Raw genomic sequence first — 12,826 nt, forward strand, 5'->3', positions numbered from 1 at the left:
TGTCTTTTGGAAGCTGCAATTCAACTGATTTATGCTGTTCTTGTATCCAATTGGTCTCTTCTCCAGCTAGACAAAACTATCTAGGAGGCAATGTTGTCTGGTATATTAACTCTTGGCTGGGAGTAAAAACTGGAATGTAGGTATTAATAATCCTAGATTAAATATAAGTGCAGAATATTGTTTCCTTTGCTTTTCTCCATAAATGCTCCAGTGCTATTTCTGGCACAAGTAGAGGTTGAAGATGGGGGCAAGGTATAAACATTTGCCAGGGTTTCAAATGCCACAAAAGATTTGGGGGTGTCCAAAGTCATCCTTTTAAGCTTGTGCCTATCTTTTAAGTGTATTTGTCCTGCAGAACTGTCACTTCTCAGTTCTTACGTGCCACTTAAAAAATGCACATCTAATCCTTTGTCAATCTGAGTGCTTCATGCCTGTTCTCTTCTTTCTGAAGATTGTTTTACTGGCTTTATTTCAAGAGTCAATGCAAAATCAGTTGGATGTGAGGTTTTTCTGTTGGATATAAATGTTAATGGTAGGAAGGTTTCCATTGACACATTTGAGGGTGAACTAGGTCAGTCTCATCACTCTTGTTTCTGTAATGGATAGGGTAGGCTTTTTTCTTTCATAAAGTATCAGTGGTATGTAGTTAATCTCTCAATTGTTATGAATTATTGTTTTCCCTAGACTACTTTACAATGGTATGAAATAATAATTAAAAAAATATAATACCCCAACTTTTCATCTATTAAAAGTGAGCAAGCTGAGATAATAAAATATTGCCCTCAATGTATATACCTCAGGCCAGGAACACAAAGCGTTTAATGAGCTGTTATATAAGCAATCTGCTTACTCCCTCACAAAATCCATTCACCAGATTTACTTGGGTAGGGGGAAGGAGGGAAAGGGCTGACATATATTACGTATATTTTAAAGTGACTATAAACCTGCTCTGTAATTTTTACAAGTACCTGAGTGTCTGTGGTTCAAAGGCCTGCAGAGGTGGCAATGCAAAGATAGAGGATGTAATTTTTATTTCCTTTGTGTATTTGGAGCATCTTGGATAAAGACGCTGATGAAAGCTGGGCTGCCTCATCATCTGCTCATGTTTTGCTCAGACTGTAATGTCACAGCAATTTGTCTCATTATAATTTGTAGCCATGAGAACAAATTATGTTCTGCTGTAACGTTAATTATATTAACTAAAAAGGTCAGAAAAATGATAGGGAGGATGTTGTGTTTTCTAAATATCAGAGCTGTGGAATTAGTATTTTTCCTCAAACATTTTTAATTAAAAATATGGAAGTATGTCTATACATATATATGTATGTGCATACATATATGTGCATGCGAGTGGGTATAGAGTGTATAAGTATGTTAAATAAAATGAAGACCATATTCAAGGTTTGAGATTAGCAAACATGTTGATGAGTCTCTATGAATTCTCAGAGGGGAGTTAGCTGGTGTAATTGAGTTAAAAACTCAAAGCACTTGGATAAAATCCTGCACGGTGGTAGGTAATAGACACTTTCTGCTACATTTCAGCTCTTTTCTTTAGCACTTAGAAATAAACTTCCATTTTTTAAGATGGAGAATAGGTACTTTTGAAAGTCTGTTTACAGTTTACTATAGACGAGATTTTTAAGTGAATTCAAATAATGGAATAAAAAAACCCGCAAACCTGAGCAGTGCCTTTTGTTAGAGATACAAAACTTAGGCTGGTGGACATGGAGTTGCTGAGAACCTACAGTTTCATCTTCTGACGGGAGAAATCACTTGTGGCTGAATGTGAGGTAACATGCAGTGGAAGAAGTTGCTGGAGTCCACATTTAGTAACTATTCAAGGACCGCAGTTGATTTTTGGACTGAGCCATTAGTCTTTCAAAACTTTAAAATGGAATAGCAGCTGGAAAACCTGAATTATGCCTTAAGAATTGCCCAAATACTGAAACAAAAGCCTGATATACAATCCTCTACAAATAATGTTCAACTTTGGACACTCGTTCTAAAAAGCATCAGAAACAGAATAGCAGAAACTGTCCAAGAAGGGCCAGTACCATCCAGGAGAGCACAGACAGTGCTTTTGGAGAAGGAAACAAAAATGGTCCTCCCATTTAGGAAAAGGTTAACGTGAGAGTCCATGACAGTGTTAGCTGTACCTCCCACTTAGGAGAGTTAGCTGGGAGCTGCCATTTGCTCCATGTCTTCTCATAACACTAGAACAGGAGTTTGTTTCTCTGCAGATTGTGATTTCTGTGGCCAAAAACTTACAAAACCATCTACTTTGTTCTCATTCCTCTTTCTATTTTAACTGGTGTTAGTAAAATCACTTTAGTGTGATGGACTGTTTCTTGCCTTGTTCTGCAGGCAGTCTGAAAGCACACAGTGAAATAAACTTTCTCTGGGCTTTCAGATGCCAACAACATTTGTCATCTATAAAAGCTGCACTGCAAGATCAGACCTGAGGGTCTGTGTTTCTCAGTGTTTTCTCCTCAACAATAGCCACAGCCTGGTGCTTCAGGAATAATAAGAACAGGGCAAGCATATCTGATACTTCCCCTGAATAATCTTCCAGCCTCCAGCTGTTTTCTGCTCAGGGGATTTCCTGAGCTGGATATTGTCTCTGTGTATTTAATAACCCTCGACAGTTTTCTCTTTCACAAACTTGACCCTCCTTGAGCTGATGTAAACCCCTTCCCTCTTGCTAAATGAAGGGGAATTCCTGTGACCACCTCTGCTTCAGCTGCTGGGGTGGGAAATATAAAGCCTGCTGTCCTAGTATGTTTGATGTGTTCTTAAATTCAGGGAGGGGAGGGGAAACAAGGTTTAAAAGTAAAATAATTATGTTAAAGAATATGGATAGTTATTGCTACAGTTGAAGTATTGTGTTGAATACTATCAAAACACTCAAAACATCAAAAAAAATACCACATACCAAAGACAGAATTCCTTATGCAAATAACTAGGCATTTGAGTCTTTGTAGTAGTGGAATATGTGTCCTGTCAGTTCCCTTGCTCTCATCAGTATGGCTTTATTTATAAAATATTATCTTTCAAAAGGAAGCCATCAGGAAATGAATAACTTTGTAGTCACAGCTGGGTTTAAATAGTGAAGAAAAACTAGCAAGCTCTTACCAAGGAGCTTCATCCATTTTGCATGCTGAATGATGCAGGAGTTTTGTGAAAAAGTGTGTATTGATTCTTTAGCTTAATAGAATGATGTCCTCTGCTTTCTTATTTTTAGCGGTTTATGTTGTTCCTGTCTTTCGTTTCAAACATTGAAAAATCATTTTATTGTTGTTGTTGTTGTAGCTTCCTGATTTTAAAATAACTTTGGTGAAGTGTAGAAACTTGGAAAATGCATCAAAAGATGGGGGGATGGAGCCTCATCCCATGGAGCCAAACCAGTTCCCTGTGGGTAGGTCCCTGGCAGAGCAGGACTCCTTGGCAGTCAGGGTAGCACAGCCCTCTCTGCAAGGGGCAATGGAGTTCAAGCACAGTTCAGCAGTCAACAGGGATGGATGGGGACAGATGATGTTGGATACCAACTGAATCTTGCAGAAAATTGTTAGTCACCTGTAAATTTCTGTTTAAAGAAGTGGCAAAATGATAGTAAAGTGCTCATTTCAAAATGCACTGAGAACTACTCATGAAAAGCACTTTACACAGGAGAAGGCACTGTAACACTAAATGTAAGCTGCATTTTTAGAGCCTTGTGACTTGTTCAATTTTGGATGAATTTTCATGGGGATGTTAGAAAGCTTATCCTTGACATGGAAACCAGATTTTTAAGTCCGTGCTCTAAAGCTTGAATGTAGTAGAGATTTTTAGAATGGTAAGGCAGTAAGAATTTTCTTAAAATAATCTGTTCTCTGCACACATTTTCTTTTTCAAATGGTTAGACTGTCAGTCTGAGACTCTAAGCACTGTAAGTGTTTTAAGTTTGGTATAATATCAAGCAACTTGCCTTTATACTGTAAATTGTTAGACAATCTGCTAGCATAGCTCTTTGCATCACAGCAATAACATCTGTTAGTGTAAGAATTTAGTCTAGTTTGTCCGCTTTCTGGTCAGGAACTTTTAAGATGTCATTGAAATGACTGTCACTTGTAAACTAAAAGGAGAGTGAATATGCATCTCTTTGCCTTCCTTTCCTTTTTCCTTCCACTTGGTTTCGTTGGTTGTGTAAATCATAGGCATCATGAGGAACCCCCATCCAAACACCATATGCAATGTGATTGTTTAAATACTGGCATGTGGCTGGGAGCTTATGGCCCTATTCCACCAGGGAGATTGTCTTACTTCTACTAGTATTTGTACTAATGGTCTGTAAGTAAGTTGTGTGTGACTTGATTGAGACATACAGCTTCCAGTTAGCATTCAGGGTTTTTTTCCCTAATAGCGTTTGAATAAAAAAAAGTTCATGGTAATACATTTTCTAGAGCTCTAAACTGATCAGAACGTACTTTAATTCTATAGTTATTTCAGTGTTGTATGCAGTTTTTATGACTATGTAATATAGGGTGAATTTTAATGTTTGACAGGATCTTTGAAGTCTAGAGGTGTAAGAGAAACTCATGATAAAAAGCAGCAGCAAGAATCTAGACACTAGAAGATGAGTGAAACTGCAATGGATTTAGATTATAGGCATCACACACAAGAAAAATTGGAAACTGCTACAATTGCAATTTCTGTGGTTCTTCCCGATTTTGAAGTGAATGGAACAACACAACTGAAATCGGTGGGATTGGTATTTCCCTAGTGGGAACCCTTTGTCAAGCTACTGACATGCAACTACATTGAAGGTCTTAAGAAAATGTTAAAAACAACAACAACAAAAAGGTTACGGACCAAACATTACTCTTGTACATCACATGCCATGATTTCAAAAATATTGAGGCATTTTGGAAAGTAAAAAATACAGATGGATGTTGAACAAGGACCACGGAAGAAGTGAACTGGTGAATTGATGATTACAGCTGTACTTACTCAGTACTCTTAAATCCTGCAAGATGTTAAGCAGAGTTAGAGCTGAATCTTGGCAACACTTAATGGGTACACACATGGAAAGGTTTAGGTGGAGTTAATTGTTGAAAACTTGGAGATTCTAGAGTCAAAATGAAAACTAAACAAGCAAAAGATGCCATAGCCAGAGAGAACTTTCTTAATCAAGTTTATTTAGTGTTACTATTTAATTTTTTTGAACAAATGTACATGTATCCTCAAAATACACTTTAAAATATGGCATACTATATGATAAAAGGAAAGTATTTAAACAACAGCATAGTCTAAAAAAAAATAATTATAATAATAATGAAAAAATTGTGGACTTGCTTGAACTCCAAATGCCAATAGCAGAGTATGGAATGTTGTATGTGCTATGGTGTCTCCAAGGGAATGTACTGAAGCCTGTAAAGAAGTCGAAGTGTTTCCTATCTGAAACAGTGTTTTTTCTGAAGCACATACACTGGAGTTGGTCAAACGCTCTCCTGACAAAGTGCTATTAAAAATAGTGTGGAAAAAATATAAAGCAGGTTTTCATGAAAGAAGTGCCTACAACTGAAAACAAGATTATTTTTATACTGTTTTATACTATTGAGATTCAATCACACAGTTCTACCCAGATGTTTATATATTTTTAAACAAAGGAGATAGTATTTTAATTATATGTAAAAAGCATCACATTTTGCTGCCTTTTAAACAATTTTGCTTTAATTGCAAGTGGGAGAAACGATGAAAATTCCAAGAGCCTGGATCACTGTACTAAAATCATGGTGATTTTAGAAAGAAACAAAGCACAACCTGTTAAGCCCACATCTGGCCGCCTGGGCTGCAGCACATCCTCAACAATAACAGTGCAAGTGCAGTAATACGACTTTTATCTGTGTGACATTTGATATTTTCTAGCTCTCCTTGGCAGTGCTGTAGCAGCACTAGGAGTTGCTTGAATGCTGCTGCTCATACACCTTGTGGAGTCATAACCTCATCCAGCAAAACCACTGGGACACTAGTGCCAGCAGGAAAAAAGGCTCTTTCAATAGTTTGGCACATCAAGGTGTCGGTGCTAAATTATTACTGTTAAAATAAAAATTGCCAAAAGGCAACTGTATAGTAACAGAATTGAATCTGAGTCATATGTGACAGTACCTTTCAAGGGCTGTAAATACAGTAAAACACAAGTCCATAGATTTACTTAAGTGCCATGTTGCTGTGAAAGTGTGCACTGAGCTAAAATGAAGTTTCATTTACTCTCACATGTACTGAGTACATATGTTTCAAGAGTTCTTCCATTGCTGTTCCTTTAAAACTTGTGCTATCAGTCTTTGGGATATGCTCTCAAAGGTGAGTTGTTCTTTCCAAACATATACATCAGTTTATTTTTTTTATTACATCATTGTTATAAAACCAACTTGAAAACAATGGCTTTCCAGGGTTTGAGGGGCAGGTGGTTGGTGATTACTAGGTTCATTTTTGGGTGCATGACAGCCTTTTCATGGCACAGAAGTCAATGTTAACGTACTGAAGAGATATGGAAACAGACAATTAAGAAAATTAATGTTTAGGAGTTATTGTGGTTTTTTATTTTTTTTTTTTTAAAGGAAATGTCTTTTATACCTTTCTTACTGTTTTTTATTTTGTTTTTATTTTTTATTTTTTTCCTGTTTAATCTACTTTATAGCTACCCACCACCAAAGAACAAAGTGTATCTTACTCAAAATTCCACTTAAACTGGATTCCTATATTCAGGCAATTATAACATGTAACAAAAGTAGTTAATGCCTGAATTGTATTCAAGCCCATGTTTCAATGAGAAGCAAAGTTATTTGTATGGGACTCAAGTGCAAGATTTCTAACTGGTAATAAGCTTGTGTTCTGGAGTGAAGGTTAAATGGGAAGGAGGGTCCCCTGCCAGCCTGCTGGAGAATTGGGTTCATGTAATGCTGTCACTAAGCCAGACAACAAGCCAGGGCAAGAAATAGCTTCTGAATAACTTTCTTTATCTGTTAACCAGTCAGGAAGCTGTAGCTGTGAGAGTAGTGAAGCGAAGTTATTTAAAAACACTGGTAATTAAGAGATCAGTAAGTGTTGGTTGCTATATTTTTAAACAATATCCAATACTTAGTTAATAGTTTGTTTCCTAATTTACATTTTAGTTGCTTTGTTTAGCTTGGTAATAAGAAGTTACTAATATTTAAGCAAATCAACTTAAAAATGTGCTTTAATGTATTTGGGTGCTCAGCAGTAACAGCTTAGCTTGGAATGGTGAGTGAGAGGAGTGTGCGGTGTGGCTGGGTCCCAGTGGGAGGAGGCTGACGTGTGCATGCCTGTGGATGTGTGTTCTTGGCTTAGTATCTGAGCAAGCTGAAATTATAGCTGCTAACAGAAACATTTATTTAATATTTCAGAACATGTGTACATGTGAGTACCTAACAATGGCTTTTATGTATGTTCATTTTCCTTCCAATGCTTGTTCTGCATGGTTTATTGTGGCATTTAAATGGTCAATTTATAAACACTGCATCAGTGTCAAAATACCGTTTTAAAGGTTGTGTTCAGGTACATTAGGCAGCTAGACCACAATGCACGTAAGATATTTAGTCATTTGAAATCTTAATAGAGGATCTTGTTCTCTTTGCACTTCAGTAACTTTTGCTAACATTGTGGTTTAATTCTGGTAGGCTTTTTAGGATGTTAGATATTTTCACGATTTCCATGTGCTTAATTTTCTTTTTTCTTAAATCTGACCTTTTACAATGACACAGAGAAAATGATGTGTCTAGTGAAGGACGTGCTCCTGAGATCCTTTCTGTGGTAGATGAGCAGTAGCCAAAATCTGTAAAGGTATTTATAGTTTGGTATTCACACAAATCTCCATCTGGCAGTGCTGGGGTGCTGATATACTTGCAGACCATTGGAGTTGTTGCCAGAAATGTTTTCTTAGCACGTTTTAATCACTGTACAGACATGAAGGAAGACATAATTCCTGCCCACTGTGTATCAGTTTCCAGCCTCAGGTGGTTGATTGCAAGAACCAGGACCTGCCAGTCACCAGGCATGGCCACTGCTAATTGAGCCAGTGAGAATTTCACTCACGCTTGCTTCTCGGTTGAGGTGGGAAGTTCACCCTCTGCCCCTTTTTAATCAGGCTACTTTCTCATGCCCTCCTCATCTTCTGTCATACTGACTTGTTGGCACGTAGTAACCGTGGCGTACGTGCAAGGGGGAGTAAACGTGTGTAACTAAAATGCACGGCTTGGATTTCAGTTCCCGGTTTCTATAACCTTAGCACTTAAACCTAAATTAACTGCTCGTAAGTACCGTTCTGCGGGATTTATTCTTGCGTGTTTTGCTGGAGCGGAGGCGGCTCGGGGAGGTGCTGCCCCCGCCCGGGCTCCGCCGGGAACGCAGGCACCGCTCCGCCCGCTGCTTGGTTGCCGTGTTTCTCTTAAGAAATATCTTTGTTTTTGAGAGGTTTGAAGCAGAAAACCCATGCAAAGCCTCAAAACAATAATGCCCAATAGGTTGTAACCTCAGAAAAAGAAAACGTTTTCTGCAACGCATGAAGATGAGTGTTAAAAAAAGTGCTTATCTTTGCTGCAGTATAGCATCTTATATCTTTGAAATGTTGCACATGAGACACTGGTTAAAATGAGGGGTTTTTTTGTTTTCCTCCGTTGTTTAGTACTGTTGTATTTTTCTTCGTCAGAACCGTGAGGAAAAAAGCCACAAATACTGGTTGCGTTCGAATCGTCATCTCTTTCAAGGCAGCGTTTGGTGGCCCTGCTTGCTTCACGTACCTTTGGCCGAAAGAGGGAGGTCTTGCCTCCCCTCCTGCCGCCCTCTCCCCGGCCGGGTCCGCATTCTCAACCTGCTGATTCGTGGAGGCGGCATCCTCCCTCCTCTCCAAAGAATAATAATAAAGAAGTTATCCTGCATTTGGTTAAAGGCTGTAATTTGGAACACGTTTCTAGTGAAAAAGAGAATTAAAGATAAAACGTATTTGAGAAGACTCTGCAAAGCAGTATGCAATGACAGTTTTGGGTACTGATGGGCTGATCACAGAATTTTAGGGATTGGAAAGGACCTTGAAAGCTCATCCAGTCCAATTCCCCCGCCGGAGCAGGAACACCCAGATGAGGTTACACAGGAAGGTGTCCAGGCGGGTTTTGAATGTCTCCATAGAAGGAGACTCCACAACCCCTCTGGGCAGCCTGTTCCAGTGTCTGTCACCGTCACTGTGAAGAAGTTTCTTCTCATATTTAAGTGGAACCTCTTGTGTTCCAGTTTGTACCCATTGCCCCTTGTCTTACCATTGGTTGTCACCGAAAAGAGCCTGGCTCCATCCTCATGACACTCTCCCTTTGCACATTAATGAGGTCACTCCTCAGTCTCCTCTTCTCCAAGCTAAAGAGACCCAGCTCCCTCAACCTTTTCCTCACATGGGAGATGCTCCACTCCCTTAGTCATCTTCGTTGCCCTGTGCTGGACTCTCTCCAGCAGTTCCTTGTCCTTCTGGAACTGAGGGGCCCAGAACTGGACACAATATTCCAGGTGTGGTGCCACCAGGGCAGAGTAGAGGGGCAGGAGAACCACTCTGACCTACTAACCACACCCCTTCTATGATGTTCACAATCTTAACTGCAAACTTTAGTTGAGCTTAATTTCTGTGTGGTTACCTGTTTGGCAGTTAAGTGTTGAAACAGAACATTTTTGATCTTGGAAAGAAGAAAATGAAGTTTTCTGTATGCTCTCCACCAGTGCTCAAGAGATGACTTTTTAGAAATGAGGTGGGATGTTATTGTCTAGAATGTAATAACACTTTGCAACTGTAACTGTAAGATAGGTACTTAAAATTTGGCTTTTCAGCTCGACATAGATAGGCTTGTAATAACATTTCCTACTGAAAAACTGCACAAAAACACTTGTTTTAAGTATTTTTCTAATAGATATAGGGAACTGTGTAGGCAGCATACTGAAGCAGTTAGGAAAGTTGTAATTATGTCAGCTACCTGAGGAGAAAGGTATTATTTTTACATTTACCCAAGAGTAATGTAGCCGTAAGAAATCGTGTTGCCTTTTCAGTAGAGGTGAATGTCCCATGCATATGGGTGTGTTTTGTGGTGACAGCAAGCATCTAATTAAGAATACAATTTATACAGATTTTGATTTGATGCTCTGTTGCCACCTTCTGCTCATCCATCTTTCCACCACACACTTGTGGTGCAGCAATACATTGCACTAGGGAACTTGCATTTGAGATGACATTTGATTATACAGTGTTTTAAAGAAGCAGTGCCAAAAGGAAATGTCATTTCCTCTTCTAATTTCATGAATGTAAAGCCTCATTTAAATAATACAAGGAAAATGTATTCTGTAGGAAAATGAGCCATAGTTTTCATCATTTTGAAAACTAAGACATAAGCCATTTCTCTGACACTGAGTAGCTCAGTCTGACTTCAGTTAGCTTAAAAGCCCAGGAATCAGAAACTGAAGCAGACTTTATTTGTGTTTTGCATCGTGAATAACAGAAGTTTTGAGACTAATTTAAACCTTTGAACATTTTAATAGGGAATAGAAGCAATTATCAAAGTAGTATTGACTACTTGGTGTATTGATTTGTTCTGAAGTTTCTACTTGTTGTGCTGTGGAAGGCATGCTCTGAATGTTTATCCCTGTCAGCATTTATGACTTACTGCATGGCCTCAAACACTGTCTTTAGCTCTTCCTGCTCTGTTTGGAACTCTATTCGGGTAGAAGGATATAGAAAATATCGGCTACCTTGGGGATCCTACTAATAAAAATCTGTCCTTTTTAAAATATTGGAAATATGTGCAATTTAAATTACAGCTGAAAAGCATATGAATCGTCTAGTAAAATTCATGCTAGAGAGGGAACAGAGGAAATTTGCTGGTATTCCTAACAGGTAATTTTAACTGGGAGAAGAGAAGCAGCCTTGAAACTTCACAGGTCCTCATATCCATAAGAGGACGTATCACTATATAACAGTTTTTACTTCTTCCCCTCTTTTGGCATGGCTTGGAAGATACACCAGTAGCAAATTCTTTTTGTCTGAACCTGATCAACACCTGCAGTTTGTGAGGATAAAGAATGTGAAGTCAGAGTTGTAGGAGAAATCAATCTGGCTAGCTATCAATAAGCATACTATCAAGGATACCTCAACCGGATCATGTTTTACCCATGTTTATAAATAGTGCAAAATAGTTTCTTTGAACTTAGACAAATGGGATACATCTTGACATAGCTTAATGGTCAAGATATTAAAGAGATTTGACTCATCTGTTACTCAGTGGTAAAAATTGTTGTGCCCGCTGAAGGGAGCTGGTTGGTGAACTCAGATACACAAATACCTACAGTAACTCAGGCAGTGATGTGTGAAACATGCAAGTTGGTCACTCGTTATTTCCTGACAACTTTTTGTTCAGTTTGCCCTCATCCTTTAATGAATCTTTCCGCATCCCCCTTGATGTTATTTTACCTAAATGAGTCTCTAAGCATGAAAGCTTCTGTGCAGAGCAGGAACTGGGTTAGGCATCACATCTAACTTGCCCTGGCTTTTTATTTCGAATAGGTTAGATTTTGAACATGTTGATAGTCTGAGGTTCTTTGCCCACTGAGGACCATGCTTGCTTTTGCCTGGACCTACAATCTTGTGGCCTATATACTGAAAGGACTGTAATGTGAATAATGACAGTTACTGATCAGTGGTACCTGACCAGGTACATGCACACGTAGGAGTTTAGTTGTTTTGACTTGCTCATCACAGGCTATGAAAAGGATGCACCTACTGGTCAAATGTAGATTATAACTTGTTATCTCACCTCTGTTACAAAATGGATGCAAAGGAGTTTTAAATCTGTATGGTATCAATTTATTTTAATTTACTAATTTAAGTAAACTTAACCTGTTCAAAAATTGTTTACACAACTGCCCATACACATGATCCTGGCTTCTGCTTCGCTCTAGTGAAGAGTGGACTCCTACAATTCCCATCTCTTATGTTGAGCACACGTATGTTTTGTACCAAATATATTAGTAGCAATTTAATCAAACAATGCATTTTTGTTCAAAGTTCCTACTAGGAAAGCCAAGCTTTTCTGTTGAAAGTTTTTACTCTATGTTTACACAAAAATTGAATTATGCTTTATAGGTGTGTGTTCACAATGGATGCTTGAAAGTGCTCCCACCAAGCATAAGTAACATAAAAATGTATGTGAAATTGAGAAGCACGTGCCTGCTTTTTCAGTACAGGCGGGATTTTGAGGTTTAAGAACTAGTTTAAGAGCAAAATATACTATAGTATCAGTCTTGAGACAGATGAACCTGCTGTGTGGTTAAATAGTGTGTGTGTTGTATATAGCTGCAGTTATTAATAGTCAGACCTCTTGAGTCACCACAGTTCAACTCACTTCAGCCCCACTAGTGTCCAGCTGCTCTTATTGGAAGGGTGACGCCTCGAAGAGGAAAAGCGCAGTTCAGTTCCAGTGCCTTGGAGGTGGCAGATGATGGCACTAGCTACAGGTTTCTTTGATTTGGTATCATGGCAGAATGAAGGTAGTGCTTAGGCTGATGAGCATCTCAGCAGTGAAATAAGAACATCCCAGCTATGTGAGTACATGTATTTTATTTTATTTGGGGATTTTTCTCCTTTTTTTTTCTTTTCTGCCTGTTTTCACTAAGGAAAAGGTTATTATTGAGAAGAAAATAAATAAGTAGAGTCACATCAATATTAATTGCAGTAATATAAAACAAATAGCATTTGTTTTGCAAAGGTTATATGATTACTTTTCACTGAACATTCATCTCTTTG

Source organism: Nesoenas mayeri, assembly GCF_963082525.1.
Source record: "Nesoenas mayeri genome assembly, chromosome: 4".
NCBI lineage: Eukaryota > Metazoa > Chordata > Aves > Columbiformes > Columbidae > Nesoenas > Nesoenas mayeri.